The sequence below is a fragment of the Crinia signifera genome, chromosome 2, assembly GCF_055691185.1.
Source record: "Crinia signifera chromosome 2, ASM5569118v1, whole genome shotgun sequence".
NCBI classification, from domain to species: Eukaryota; Metazoa; Chordata; class Amphibia; order Anura; family Myobatrachidae; genus Crinia; species Crinia signifera.
Genome location: NC_139218.1, coordinates 200389488 through 200405263, shown reverse-complemented (window position 1 = coordinate 200405263; position 15776 = coordinate 200389488).

Below are 15776 nucleotides of genomic sequence, written 5' to 3'. Positions count from 1 at the left end.
TGCGCTATATAAGACACGGTAACGGAATCTGCTACGCTATATAACACACTGTAACGGATTCTGCTGCGCTATATAACACACTGTAACGGATTCTGCTGCGCTATATAAGACACTGTAACGGAATCTGCTGCGCTATATAAGACACTGTAACGGAATCTGCTGCGCTATGTAAGACACTGTAACGGAATCTGCTGCGCTATATAACACACTAACGGAATCTGCTGCGCTATATAAGACACTGTAACGGAATCTGCTGCGCTATGTAAGACACTGTAACGGAATCTGCTGCGCTATATAACACACTGTAACGGAATCTGCTGCGCTATGTAAGACACTGTAACGGAATCTGCTGCGCTATATAAGACACTGTAACAGCAAGAGACTAGGTCACATGGGGGCATGGGTATTTTAGATATCTTCAGAGAGTTTTATAAGAAACTATGGCCCTTATTCAGATCTGATCGCAGCACAAATCTGTTCTCAAAATGGGCAAAACCATGTGCACTGCAGGTGGCGCAGATGTAGCACGTGCAGAGAGACTGAAGATTTGGGTGGGGTGTGTTGAAACTGAAATCTAAATTGCAGTGTAAAATGAATGCAGCCAGTATTTACCCTGCGCGGAAACAAAATCACTCACCCAAATCTAACTCTCTCTATACATGTTATATCTGCCCCACCTGCAGAGCACATGGTTTTGCCCATTTTGAGAACAAATGTGTACTGCGATCAGATCTGAATAAGGGCCTATAGTCACAAGGGCCGATTGACACGGAAATTTAAAAAAAAAAAAACATTTAGGCCTCTATGGAAGTCCCACAGATTTCAGAATCAGCCCAGACTGGTTTGATCAGACCAATAGATGTTGAGGAGGTATCTCGGACGATTAAACAACTCAAACCTCTGAAGGCCCCCGGCCCGGATGTTTTTTTTGGGAAGTTTTATAAAATTCTGGTTGGTCGACAAAATGAGTAATCCCCTGGTTGAGGTGTTTAATGCTATATTGCAGGGTAAACCTCTGCCGTTCTATTTTAATTCTGCAGTGGTAAAGGTGCTACCTACTGCGAGGATCAACCCCATTAGTATCTCTGATACTTACCCTACACTGCTACCGAAACCAGGCAGGGATAGGGAAGACCCAGGGTCCTATCATCCTATCTCCCTCCTCAACAGTGACTATAAGTTGTTGACAAAATTTTGTCCGAGAGGCTAAAATATATTTTACCCACAGTCATATCTAAGGACCAAACTGGGTTTATCCATGGGAGAAATTCAGTTATTAATGTCCGTAAAGTTTTGGCAGTGGCTGGAGCGGATGGGTGGTTCAGGTGTTCATGTTATATTGTCGATGGATGCTGAAAAAGCATTCGACTTTGTCACCTGGGACCACTTGTTTGAATCTTTGGATCGATTCGGATTCTCCAGGGAGTTTGGGTTGCTGCTTCGGTTGCTGTACCATGAACCTCAAACCCAGGTGGCTTGTAATGGATATATTTCCTCCTATTTCCCGATACAAAAGGGGACTAGAAAGGAGTGCCCCTTGTCACCATTGTTATTTGCCCTGGCCCTAGAGCCCCCTGCAATAGCCATATGTTCTCACCCTTTGTTTAAAGGAATCAGAGTGGGGTCTAACACTGTGGAACTTTGTCTGTTTGCGGATGATATGTTACTGTTCACATCAGATTTACCTACTTCCATTCCCGCGCTCCTTACCCTGATTGAAGAGTTTGGATCCTTTGCAGGATTCAGTGTCAACCTTAACAAATCGAGGCTCTTATAGTACCCCCGGATGCCTCTCGTAATTCAGAGATCCCGTCCCTCTCACACTTCAAAATTAACAAACACGTCATTAAATATCTTGGGATCAACATTCCCAGCAAATTAGTCCAGTTGTATAAATGTAACTTTGACCATATTATAACTAGCGTTATACGGCAGTTGGAGACATGGAAATCTCTCCCCCTCTCGCTGCTAGGAAGGGCGGCAGTTTTGCAGTCTACAGTATTCCCTAAGCTATCGTATTGCATACAAATGCTTCTTATTAAATTATCCAAATCTGACACCAAAAAGGTAATGTCTGCCTTTTTCAGGTTCTTTTGGCTTGATAAAAACCTCATATATCTAGATTTAAATTGTATGCTAGAAAGGCGGAGGGAGGATTGGGAATACCACATTTACGCAATCTGTCTTTATGCAATATATATTAGACTGGTTGCAAGGATGGTGTTCGTGATGATTTACGTTGGGAGCAAAGGGTAGAGGCTGATGCTTCTGTCCCGATACATTGAGGATTAAATCCTTGCCGTGAAACAGGCTTTGGACCTATCTGAAGAAGACCGGGTTCAGGCGCATTGTGTTTTTAATAGAATGCGTAAAGAGTCTGTTACATTCCCTTCTAAAAAAGGTATGGTCTCCCTGTTGGGAGAAGCCTGGAAGTTTCCAGATAAGAAAGTGACTATGTCTAAAAGGTTTGCAAATATGTACCCCATGCCTGAGGAGCATGTAATGTTGTGGGAGAAAGTTCCCTTAGTGGACACTCCTGTGGCTAGATTGTCAAAAGCCACAGCCTTACTGGTCCAGGGTGGCGCGGCCTTCAGGGACCCGGTAGATAAAAAAGTGGAAGGATGCCTTAAGGCAGTCTTTGATGGAGTGGGCTATACACTCCTTCCCATTATTGCTTCAGCCTGGGTAACCAAAGCAATGATTAAGTGGGCTGAGGCTTTTGGAGATCAGTTGCAACCTGATTCTGAGGCTTTTCTCTTAATTGAGAAGCTCAGATGTGCTGCAGAGTACATCACTGAGGCTGGTGAAAAAGGCGCTAAGATGGCGTCTAAGGTTTCCACCACGTCGGTATCTGCAAGGCAAGCCCTCTGGCTTAAGGCCTGGGATGCAGATAGCGAATCCCTTGAGTCCTTGGCCTTTAAAGGGGAACTGCTTTTTGGTTCTGAACTAGAGTCCATCATAAAGCAGGCCACAGGGGGGAAGAGTACCTTTCTTCCTACCACTACTAAAGCTTCAGGTTCAAAATTTGGAACTTTCAAACCTGCTTTTCGCTCATCCTTTCGAGGGGGAGCGCCCAGCAAAGGACAGGCGGAAAAAGGTAGATTCCCGGCTGGTAAAGGAAAAGCTTCCAAATCCAGATTTGGAGCCTTTGGAAAGAAGCAGGTGTCTAAAGGAGAGGAAAGGGTGGAGGCTCCCTGTTCTACCTTCAGAGTAGGGGGTCGCCTCCTGCAGTTTCAGGACAAATGGAATATTCCAACCTCAGACCCTTGGGTTCTTTCAATTGTCTCAAGAGGTTATCGGATAAATCTCAGGGGGAATCCTCCACAGAGATTTCTCCCAACCCCTTTGCCAAGAGAAGCCAGTTTGCGCACGGCCTTTTTGGGGGCGGCGTTGGCTCTCAGGGAAAAGGGGTTTTTGGTCCCGGCGGTTCCTCAGGAGAAACGCAAGAAAGGTTTTTACTCAATCCTTTTCTTGGTACCCAAACCAGACGGGTCAGTTAGACCTATACTAAATTTGAAGTCCTTAAACCAATACCTTTGGGTGGATCACTTCTGCATGGAGTCTCTGCGCTCAGTGCTTGGCAGTATAGAGCTTGGGGAATTTTTGGCATCAGTAAATATTCAGGATGCATATCTTCACATACCCATATGAACAGAGCATCAATCCTTACTTTGCTTTGCGATAGGGGAGACTCACTTGCAGTTCCAGGCTCTTCCCTTTGAGCTGAATACAACACTGAGGGTATTCACAAAGCTGATGGCTGCCATGGCAGCGACACTCAGGGGAATAGTGATTATTCCCTACCTGGACAATCTGCTATTCAAAGTAGAGTCAGAGAGCAAGTTGCAGGAACACCTGTCGGTGGCAACACAGTTCTTGAGAGACATGGGTTGGGTACTCAATCTACCTAAATCCCATTTAATCCCTTCACAGAAACTGCTGTATCTGGGAGTAATATTGGACACCCACTTGCACAGGGTTTTTCTACCAGAGTCCAAACCGAGGGACATTTGTCAGCTGGTATTACTGTTACGACATTTGTCAGCTGGTATTACTGTTACTGCAGGCGTCAAGCCCTACAGTTTGGTAAAAGGTGAAGCTCCTTGGCAAAATGGTGGCGACCTTCGAGACACTACAGTTTGCCAGGTTTCATTCCACAACTCTTCAGTGGAACATCCTCTCCTGTTAGTCAGGGAATGCGAAAACCATGAACAAGAAAGGTTACTTCTTTCTCAGGAGACAAAGGAGTCCTTACTATGGTGGACGGACATAGAAACCTCGCAGCTGGGATGGTCACTCCGTTCTTGGGACTGGGTGGTCATAACGACCAACGCTAGTCTCAGGGGTTGGGGGGGCGGTTGCTCTTCACCTTCGGTTGCAGGGCCTGTGGTCCAAACAGTAATCCAGATTTCCAATAAATATTTGGAAATATTTTGGAACTTCGTGCAGTGTGGAAAACCCTCCAACAAGCGGAGGATTGTCTGATAGGCCTTCCGATCAGGGTTCAGTCAGACAACGCCATGGCAGTGGCTTACCGGAATCATCACGGCAGGACTCGCAGCAGCATGGCAATGCAGGAAGTCTCGAAAATTTTCAGATGGGCAGAGATAAAAATTCCAGTTCTGTCTGCGGTCTTCATTCCGGGGATCCGGAATTTTGAGGCGGATTTTCTCAGCAGAGAGGACTTGATCAGGGACCCAACCACTTGGGCGGTGGATGCCATGATGGTTCCGTGGAAGTTTCACCTGGTATACATTTTTCCTCTGTTCCCAATGATACCGTGGGTATTGAGAAGGGTAAAGTCTCAACAAGTGCAGGCAATTCTGATTGCACCAGACTGGCCCAAGAGGTTGTGGTATTCGGACATTCTGAAGTTATCAGCGGAATCTTGGCCCCTTCCTCTTCGTCAGGACCTTCTAAGACAAGGGCCATTTCTGCATCTGGACCTAGCTCGGCTCAGTTTGGAGGCCTGGCTTATGTTACCAGGTAAAAAAAAACATATAGGCAGCCGGTGGCGCTTTGGGATTTATCGTTGGTTCTGTCAGTTCTGCAGAACCCTCCCTTTGAACCCTTAAGGTCGGCTGACCAAAAATATGTTTCTTGGAAATTGACTTTTCTGTTAGCCATTGCTTCGACTAAGTGTGTTTCAGAGTTAGGAGCTTTGTTCTGTAAATCTCCACATTTAATTTTTCATGAAGATAGGGCTGTGCTTCGAACTGTATCTACGTTTTTACCAAAAGTGGTTTCTTCTTTTCATTTAAACCAGGAAATTGTGCTCCTGGTGTTTTCCCCACCAGAAGGGGCAAAAAATAGGGACAAATTAAGGAATTTGGACGTAGTTCGCGCCTTGCAAATTTACGTCAAAAGGGTAAAGGACATCCGCAAAACAGATCTGTTGTTGCTTTTGTATGATGTGCATAAGAGAGGATGGCCTGCGTCTAAGCAGATGATTGCCAGGTGTTTAAGGTCAGTCATTGCCTTTGCTTACACCAAGGTCAGTAGACCTGTTCCCTCTCAGATTAATGCACACACCACTAGGTCAGTTGCTTCCTCATGGGCTGTGCGTCATGGAGCTACAGCAGAGCAGTTGTGCAGGGCTGACACTTGGTCCTCTGTTCACACCTTTACAAAATGTTACAGGTTCCATGAGTTTGCGAAGGAGGACGCTTCATTTGGACGGGCAGTGATGAGAACTGGCAGTCTGAGCGTACCCTCCCATAATACCGGCTCGTGAACGTCCCAAGGTTAAGCTGTGTCACCGGACTGGACGAAAGAGAAAAGGGGATTTGTATGAATGTAATAACTTACCTTTCGAACCCCTTTCTCTGAGTCCAGTCCGGTGACACAGCGATCCCTCCCCTACGCTCAGTAAGTCATACCATTCATGTGTATCATGTTATGGTTATATGATTGTGCATATAAGATATCGGGCATTGCACTGAGTTGTGTATCCTAGTGTGCTTTAGAAAGTGAACTGAGGCATAATGGGATGTGAAAGGGGAGGAGCCTGCAACCAGAGGAAAGATTTCAGCATAGGTGCCTGGCTCCTGCGGACCCTCCTACATCCCAATGTGAAGCTGTGTCACCGGACTGGACTCAGAGAAAGGAGTTCGAATGGTAAGTTCTTACAAAAATCCCCTTTTCTATTTTTGCACTAAAGTGCCCATTATAGCCAAAAATGGCAGTTATTGGAAAGGAGGCATATATGAAAGATTTTGTTGATGTAATCTTACTTCATTTGGTGATATTGTTGATGAAGTGGAACTCATTCAACGTTGATTTCTAGTAATTGCCACACCTTTGGGCCTCTAGTAATTGCCACACCACCTTTGGGCCTCTAGTAATTGCCACACCACCTTTTCAGCATATTTTCCTTTTACATTTGAGATACAATACAGGTATATTTGTATATAATTTACGAGTGCCCCCACACATGAGTCTTCTTTTTCTCTAGTTTAAACACACCTTTGGGTATTCAACGTACTGCTAGCGCTATCCTACTCTCTCCAATGCCCATCACCAGATATAGAGAAGCTATAAGCTCATATATATATATATATATTACACACACACACACATATATACATATATATATATATATATATATATATATATATATATATATATTCCCATCATGGGCAAATGCGATATCGGAGACACCATCATGATCCAAATGTTCTATATTTCCCAGCTACACTATTTCTCTGCCTCTGGGTATGCTCATTGATCAAAAGGTTTTGGACACAGGTGAGGGAGTATGAGCTATTGCTTCATAGTTTTCCCCTTTCACTCTCTTGGGTGCTTTTGGGGATCATTTATTCCTCCGCTCGCATTACTTCAGACACCTCTTGCATCAGTAAATATTCTCCCACCATAAATATTGTCAAAGAAAAGCTATTCTTCATTTTCAGAAAGGCTTGGATAGATACCTCTCTACACAAGTAAGGGGCAGTACGGATGGTGTAATGGTTAGCATTACTACGTAACAGTTCCATTCCCACCATGGCTCTTACTGTGTGGAGTTTGTATATTGTCCCCGTACTTGCGTGGGTTTCCTCCCACAATCCAAAAATATACTGGTAGGTTATTTGGCTCCAAATAAAGTTAACCTAACCCTAGAATTAATGTGTGTGCGTGTACATGTGGTAGGGAATATATTATATTTGTGCTCTATATAAATAACTGTTAATAATAAATAACATTTTTATACAGCATTTCCTACATACTTGGGGTGGATATATTCAATCTCAGATGTTGGACATTATACGTTAGATAAATACCTCAACTTAAATTTTGTAAGTTTCAGCATCCACCTGCTTACTTGCATAGATTCATACTTCTCAAACCTGGTGCAGAACACAAGGACATGCACTGAAACTAGGGGAAGGAAGATTCAGGGGAAATTTGAGGAAGTACAGGTATTACTTCACAGAAAGAGTAGTAGATAAGTGGAATAGCCTCCCACCAGAGGTGGTAGAGGCAAATACAGTAGTACAATTTAAACATGCTTGGGATAGGCATATTGATATCCTTACAAAAAAATAAGGATCAAATATGGTTTGAGGTAACATGTTTAAACGTGTTTAAACTTCGTTCTGGAAGTCGCTGATGCAGAGCTCTGTCTCGTGAAATGATGATGTCATCACATCATAAGTCTCTCTATGCAACCAGCTCTAGAAAGCCTCTGGGTGGGAACTCGGGAGGCAGGCTAAGTGGGTCATGAGATATACTGAGTATGCCTGTAAGTCTTGTGGTGAAGCATAGTGGGAAAGGTTCCCCACTCATACTGTATATTCCAAAATGTTTTCCTTTGATAGGGCCTGGGCCAATTATCATTACTGTGGGTGTTAGAGTCAGAGGAGAGTGCAAAATACCTATATGCCCTATATCTCCTGTCTCTACAGATGGGGGCCCCTTCAAAACATTGCTATGGGGCCCAAAAAGTTTTAGTTACGGCCTTGGGATGCCCTTTACAAAAATGTCTGCTGGTCATAGAGGAAGGCTGCAGCGTATGCCCTGCCGCAGCAACTTCTACTCCCGTGTGCCTCTGCGGAGTCAGTCAGCCACCACCCTCCTATATCCAGTCTCCACCACAGAACACCAAGCCCAGACCACAGAGCTGGGCAACAAGCATGTAACACCCCCCCCCCCCCCATGGCAAGGAGTATAAATCCCCTGACAACAATCATGTAATCCCCTGGGAATGAGGATGTATATCCTGGCAACAAGCATGCAACCCCTAACATTGCATATGTAGCCCCTAGTAACGAGCATGTAGGTAAGTGGCACTTATGTGGCATAATATGTGATGAGCATTACAGTGTATGGTATAATGTGTAATGGGCATTATAGCATGTGGTATCATATGTAAGGGGCATTTTTGTGTGTGGTATAATGTGTAATAGCATTACATTGTGCGGTATAATGGGCATCATTGTGTGTGAATGTGTAATGGGCATTACAGTGTGTGAATGTGTAATGGGCTTTAAATTTGAAGTAAACAAAACAAGCCACAATGTGGTTTTTTTTTGTGTGTTTGGGGGCCAAACCATATTTTGAACCTGGGCCCACAACTCGCTTGTTCCGCCTCTGGAGGGGCCAGTGCAGTGGATAGCGCTGCTGCGTGCGGCGTGGACGACCGCTGGTCGGCAATAGCCAGGGACTCATTTTTATTTTATGTAACATACATGGCCTGGAGAGGAGGCAGGACAGTAGCTGCTTGGAGAGAGGCCGCATCCAGTAGCAGGCAGGGCACTGTTCGCCGGGGAGTGCACTGGAAGGAGGCGGGGCAGCGGACTCTGGAGTGACAGTCTCAGTCTGAGTCTGTGATTGTATGTGCGTTGGGACGGCATTAGATGTCACCGCGCACATTACAAGAGGTGCAAACTGTGCTGGGGCAGGGTGGGAGGAGAACAGGAGAAGCCTGTGTTGCGCAGAAGTTGGAGTCCTCATTCGTGGCTCCTGCTGTCCTGCTCCAAGTTCTCTCACAGCAGCAGAAGACTGCTCTCAGCAGTCCAGTGGCTGTGGCATCAACTAACTGCAAGCAACACTGCCAGCAGCCCAGCATCACTGAATATGCAAAATGATTGCCTCTCTCCCAGGGCTGCTTGTATGTTTTAATACAGGATTACGGTGCGTGCACTAGTGTAAGGGAGGGATGGGATGAATGGAACAGTGTATGCATGTAGTATGTATGAGAGTGGCGGTGTTATATGTAAGACAGTGGTGTATGTGTGAGATTGGTGTATGTATGAGAGTGGCGGTGTATGTATGTATAAGAGTGGCGGTGTATGTATGTATGTATGTATGTATGTATGAGAGTGGCGGTGTATGTATTTTTGAGAGCCGTGGAGTATGTATGAGAGCGATGTATGTTTTAATACATGATTAAGGTTTGTGTATGTATGAGAGTGGCATTGTTGTATGTAAGACAGTGGTGTATGTATGTATGAGAGTGGCGGTGTTGTATGTAAGACAGCGGTGTATGTATGAGATTGGTGTATGTATGAGAGTGGCGGTGTATGTATGAGAGTGGCAGTGTATGTATGTATGTATGAGAGTGGCGGAGTATGTATGAGAGCGATGTATGTTTTAATACAGGATTACGGTTCAAAAAAAGTCTTCAGTAAGTTGCTTTGTGGGCTAGCATTAAAATCATAGGTAACACTAACAACGGTTCTTGTACGGCACTAGCCATAGTGCTGTGGTGTAGTTGTTAGTTGGGGGGCCGGCACCAGCAAGCCTGGCAGGCCATCGTTGCATGTGGTATACTATGTAATGGGTGTGTGACGTGTGATAGGCATTATGGTGTGAATTTTTGGCGCGCGCCTGCGGCACGAACTATCCCTGTTGTCCCTGTTTTACAAAAATTTGTAAAGCCGTGACATGATGTGTAATGTGCATTACAGTGTGTGGCATTAGTTTTGCCTGTCAATTATGTATCTAAGTATAGTGATGTAATAATCCAACCTAGTGTTATGTTGGCTCCACCCTTTATTGATTTGTTGCCGCCCACATGAGGCCACTTTCAGAAATTTTCCAGGGCCACTTTTAGTCCCCAATCCGCCCCTGCGCTCATCTATACTATATACATACTTCTGTGATGAAGCCACTCTGGAAGCTTCACTGCAGGGGGTGTCTGGTCAGCTTGTATATACACACAAACAGTAGCAGCAGACTGTCATTACACCAGCACTGACCAGACATGTTATTTGTTGATTCAATCACAACCTCTCACCTACAATAGTGCACTTGAGAGAGTGTTTCTGGTTTTAGTTCTGCATTATAAAAAAAAATCTTAAAAATAGATACAAATCACTGAATTTATTATTATTATTATTATTATTATTATTATTATTATTATTATTATCTTCAATTACATCCACAATCCACAGTTACCATGGTGTGCAGTAAGAAAAAGAAAATAAAAATGTAATTTTTTCTTTTTTTAATTTTTAACTTGCATTAACAGTGGACCCTGCGCATGCACACTATGCAGGCAGAAGCTACTGTATAAGGGGGCACAATGAAGCAACACACTTACACAAACAAACTGACTAGTAGACCTGCTAAAAATCACAATGGCACATTAAGAATACCCCCTGTATTAATTTGAAAAGGTTTCCTTTAGGGGGCTCAGATTCTTGGTCCCCACAATGTGACTGTGTAAACAGATGCCGGTCCCCACAATGTGACTGTGTAAACAGATGCCGGTCCCCACAATGTGACTGTGTAAACAGATGCCGGTCCCCACAATGTGACTGTGTAAACAGATGACGGTCCCCACAACGTGACTGTGTAAACAGATGCCGGTCCCCACAATGTGATAATTACCAGAAAACACACACACACTGGCCTCACCATTGGCCAAGTGCGATCGCACCTCTGGTACTATATTTATTTATTTACAGTTACTTATACCGTATAGTGTAGCAGATTCCGTTGCACTTACAGTAGTAGCCTCTAAATGTGGCTTAAAATATACTGCATACTGCAACATTAGAGTACTTTTTTTTGTTTGTGCTTGCTTTTCTGTATATCTCCATGGTTATGCCCACTTTCAATGATAACTATTTGCAAACAATGCTGAAATCTAGATTTCTGTATATTAAGGTATATATACTGTATATATATATATATATATATATATATTATATATATATATATATATATATATATATAATATATATATATATATATATATATATGTGCCCCATGTTGTGAAGCACTTCAAATCTCAGAAATAATGTAGCCATATAGTATGGCATCAGTACTTTTTAATGATGTACATTTATGCATAATCCTTAAGTGAACACATACAGTACCTACTCACATTTTTCAATTGCTCTAATTATTACTAGGGAGAGCACAAATAAACTCCTATCTGTCTCACTTTGGTTACCTGGTTACATTATTTAAAGGTAGGTTGTTTCGGGGGGGGGGGGGGGGGGCGACGGGACTCAACTATGTCATATTTTGCCCATTACTATATCTATCTATCTATATATACATACAAGCAAGTTTTTGCTTGTGGGAGGCAATACTGTGGGTGTGTCTTCAAAAAAGCCGCCTTGTGCGCGGTCGAAACGTCGACACATGACCAAAGGATGTCGCTGTGACTAACATGAGAGAATAAAAGTGCATTCTTCCCTACCTGCTGTTTATGTATTTGGCCTGACAAACCATTGGATGGACACCCCAGGCACTTATGAATTGCTGTAAGGAGTGTGCCAACTCCTCTAACTGGAATATATATTTAGTTCTGGTAAAAATTAAAATCATACATTAAAGCAAAATATTAACACTCAATTTCACCACATATCTTCCAAAAGGAGTATGGGTTATAGGGTCGACAAGAAGATGGTCGACATGCATTGGGTTGACCACTGAAGGTTGCCATGCATTAAGGTTGACATGTCTGAATGTCGACATGGGGTTAGGTCCACGGGGTCATTAGGTCGACACGAGGATTTTCACCTTTTTTATCCCGAATGTCAACACAGTTGACATGGACACTAAAAAAGTGCACCGCATCCCTTTGCATGACTCTCTGCGCTCACCATGCTTCGGGCACGGTGCCTCGCTACGCTCGGCACACTATTCTATTCTCCCACCACTCCCTAGTGATGGTAGGGCATGAAATACCATCTGTCGGCACATGTCGGCTAAAAAAACCAACCATGTCGGCCTTTTGACTGTTGATTTAGCCCATGTCGACCTAATATCGCTGTTAATCTAACCTCATGTCGATCTTCAGACATGTCGACCCTATGCATATCAACCTTCCCCTTGTCGACCTAGTGATCATATCCCCTCCAAAAGTATACTCCTTTATCAATGAATTGCATGCACCTAGCTAGCTAATTAGCTTTCCTGCTAAATAATTAAAGCTAATTAACTTAATTTAAAGGCTGAACGCTGATTATATAGGTTTGTTATACAAATGTACCTATCATGTCTTCCACTTTTGTTAAATTGTATACATTTTAGTTCTTTAGCAGGCAACTTCTGTAAAAAAAAAAAAAAAAAATTTTGCAACCACCTTTAACACAGAAAACATATATTGCAGTTGAAGCGGGGACCAGGAAGTGGGTGGTACATGACCATATTTGGAATATGTGTGTGTGGGAGGCAGTGAGTGCATTACCAACCAGAAACTATAAGGGGGGCGCAATGAAGCAACACACACACACACACTCACTAATAAACATGCATTATGGGCCAATGCTAAAATCACGTTAGCACCTTCCGAGTACCCCCTGTAATCATTTGTAAAGCTTTCCCTTCTGGGACCGGGTTTTTGGTCCTCAAACCGCACAAGGTCCCCACAACGTGACTGTGTAAACAGATTCCGGTCCCCACAATGTGATAAATACCAGAACACACACACACACACACACACACACACACACACACAGCAGCGCAACACTGCAGTATGTAGGTGGTACTGTCCCACAGAATGCGAGGGTTATGTAATTTGAGGTTACCAAAACAGTTTGTACGTTTATAAGGCGTTGCAATTTTCTATTATTCGGTTTCAATTAATATATGAATGATTTACAGGATATGCCACTCGTTACTAGCTCATCAAAATAACCTGTGATATATATATATTATAATTTCCCCATAAAGTACAAAGCAATTTATGTTTTATATTACATGCATACCTATCCTAAAGTAGTCATCCGCCTCCTTCATGACTCCAGACTGCGCACCCATCCTTCGCTGGTCCAATTTCCGGCTCTTTGAGGAGGGGGTTTGGCTAAAGTAATACAATGTAATCAGGTTCCCCCGAAGTGCTGTTGAACATCTATTTACCTGGCTTCTCCCAGAGAGGAGATAAAAAAAATAAAATAAAAACAAGTATGGTCTATTATAGTATTCTTCATTGCTTCATTGCAGGGATAGTGAACCTTTTGCTCTCCAGCTGTTGAACTACACATCCCATATGTTGCAAGCTGGGATGCAGTATAAAGTTTTACTCGTTTAGCATTGCCAATCGCCTCCCAACACTCAATGTTAAGCACTATGAATCAAATATACAGGTATCTTTAAAAAATAGTTAATACAGCTGCAGACGCAAATTGCTCTGGTGATGTCACAATAAGATAACCTCATAGAAGTAACAACCGTATGGAAACTATTCGAAAAAGTCTCTGCACTGTAATAATGTATCTGATGTTGTATTGAATAAATGTAAATAGATATTTAATAAAAATCCATTTCTTTAATAAGAAATAATGTAGAGTATATACAGCCTTAGTGTATCAATATTACATCATGTACACAAACATTAAAATATATGAAATGGGTGGATAAGATAAAAAAATCAATTAAGAAGTAGGCTTTGCTGGGATGTGTAGTTCCAACACAGCTGGAGGGCCATGAGTATGACACAACTGGTTTACAGGATCCCCGTTATTGCGCTTGTGGAAACTACTCACTGGACAGTCTGCATTTTACGGTCACCATCCGTTCCCTCCTGAGGAGCATTTGGACTACAACCGGGACCCCGCTTGTTTGCAGTCTATAGAAGTCTATTCAGAGTTAAGACCACACATACTTTACCAGTTACCACTGCATCTCCAGTGGGTGGGCAGCCATGTTTCAGCTGCACACACTATCTGTGGAGGATTGCAGGAAGGCAGTGGTGCATCCACTCTGACCCAGGAGAGGTAACATATGCAGCTACCATCTCCATTACAGGTATGGATCATTGGATAGACAGACATTAGGGGGGAAATTTACTAAAGGAAATTTGTAAAAAATAGGTGTATTTGTATCCAGAAAAAACACTTATTTTTGACATTTACTATCCCGAAAATACGGCAATTCGTAGTCGTATTGATGTGCCATCAATACAAATACGAATTGTCGTATTTTCGGGATAGTAAATGTCAAAAATAAGTGAATTTCTGGATACAAATACACCTATTTTTTACACATTTTCCTTTAGTAAATTTCCCCCTAGATCTACCAGCATTAGGTCATCCACTGAAGGTCCACATGACAAAGTCAACAGGGACATTAGATCAATACAAGCATTTGATCTACATGCCCCGAATGTCTACATGGACACTCTTTATTGATTGCAGCCAGAGATGTGTCCACAGGAATATTATTTATAAAATGAAAGTACTATATATTGAAGTGAAATGGAAGCTTTCTGTATATTCTGACATTGCCAGAACTTTTTAATTGATTTTATTTATTTTTTTATGAGATTTTTCATTTTATCCACCTATTTTAATGTATGTGTACATGACGTCATATTGATACGTTTAAGATGTATGTATTACTTTTTAAAGAAACTACATTTATTCAATTACAATATCTATTTCATAAAAAATTCAAAGAGATATCAGTATTGAGTCCTAAGTGCACTATATACATAAAACACTTACTTACAGTACAGGCTGAGTATCCCTTATCCGAAATGCTCGGCACCATGAGCATTTTGGATAAGGAATTTTTTCCAGTTTTAGGAATAATATTTTTTTAAACATACTTACCTCCACCCTGATGGTCCCTCAGCGTCCACTGTGTTCCCCGGCATCGACAGCAGGCCATCTTCTCCGGCATCTCCAGCGGTCCCAGGAATGCATTGCGCAAGATCCCAGGCATGCCGGTGACCTCACCGGCACGTGCGCGCACTCATACAATGCACTCCGGAGACCACTGGGGATGCTGAAGGCCTGCCGTGGGCGCCGGGGACTTGATAAGTATAAAAAGGTTTCAGGGGGATACACATTTTTTTTAATTATTCCAAAAAACACAGTGTTTGGAATAATTTGGCTAATACTGTAGGATCTCCAAATACGGGATACTCAACCTGTATTACATTTTTACAGTGCAGAGACTTTTCTAAAAAAAAATATTTAATATGTCAATGATTGAAATGTCATCGAAACAATAAAACCAGACTTACAATTATCCTATAAATTTAATAGGCTGTAATAATTATTGAATAAAATATGTACAACCTGAAATGCATGGCTTTTTCCCCACAATGATTCGCACTAGCTGAAACAATATTTTACTTCACACAAGGGCTGTTATGCATATTGCATTTTTGGTACAAAATGTCACTTCTATATCTGATCTTAAAGGTCAGCTTCCATGGCTTATTTTTATGAGCAAAACAGTATTATCATAAAAACAATATTGCTAATTAACTTGCTTCTCCCAAAGTAGCTCCTACAATATAAAAAGTAATTTCTTTGTATTTAACCGTATTGTAGGAAGCAATACAACTATTAATCTTGTATGAATGGAAA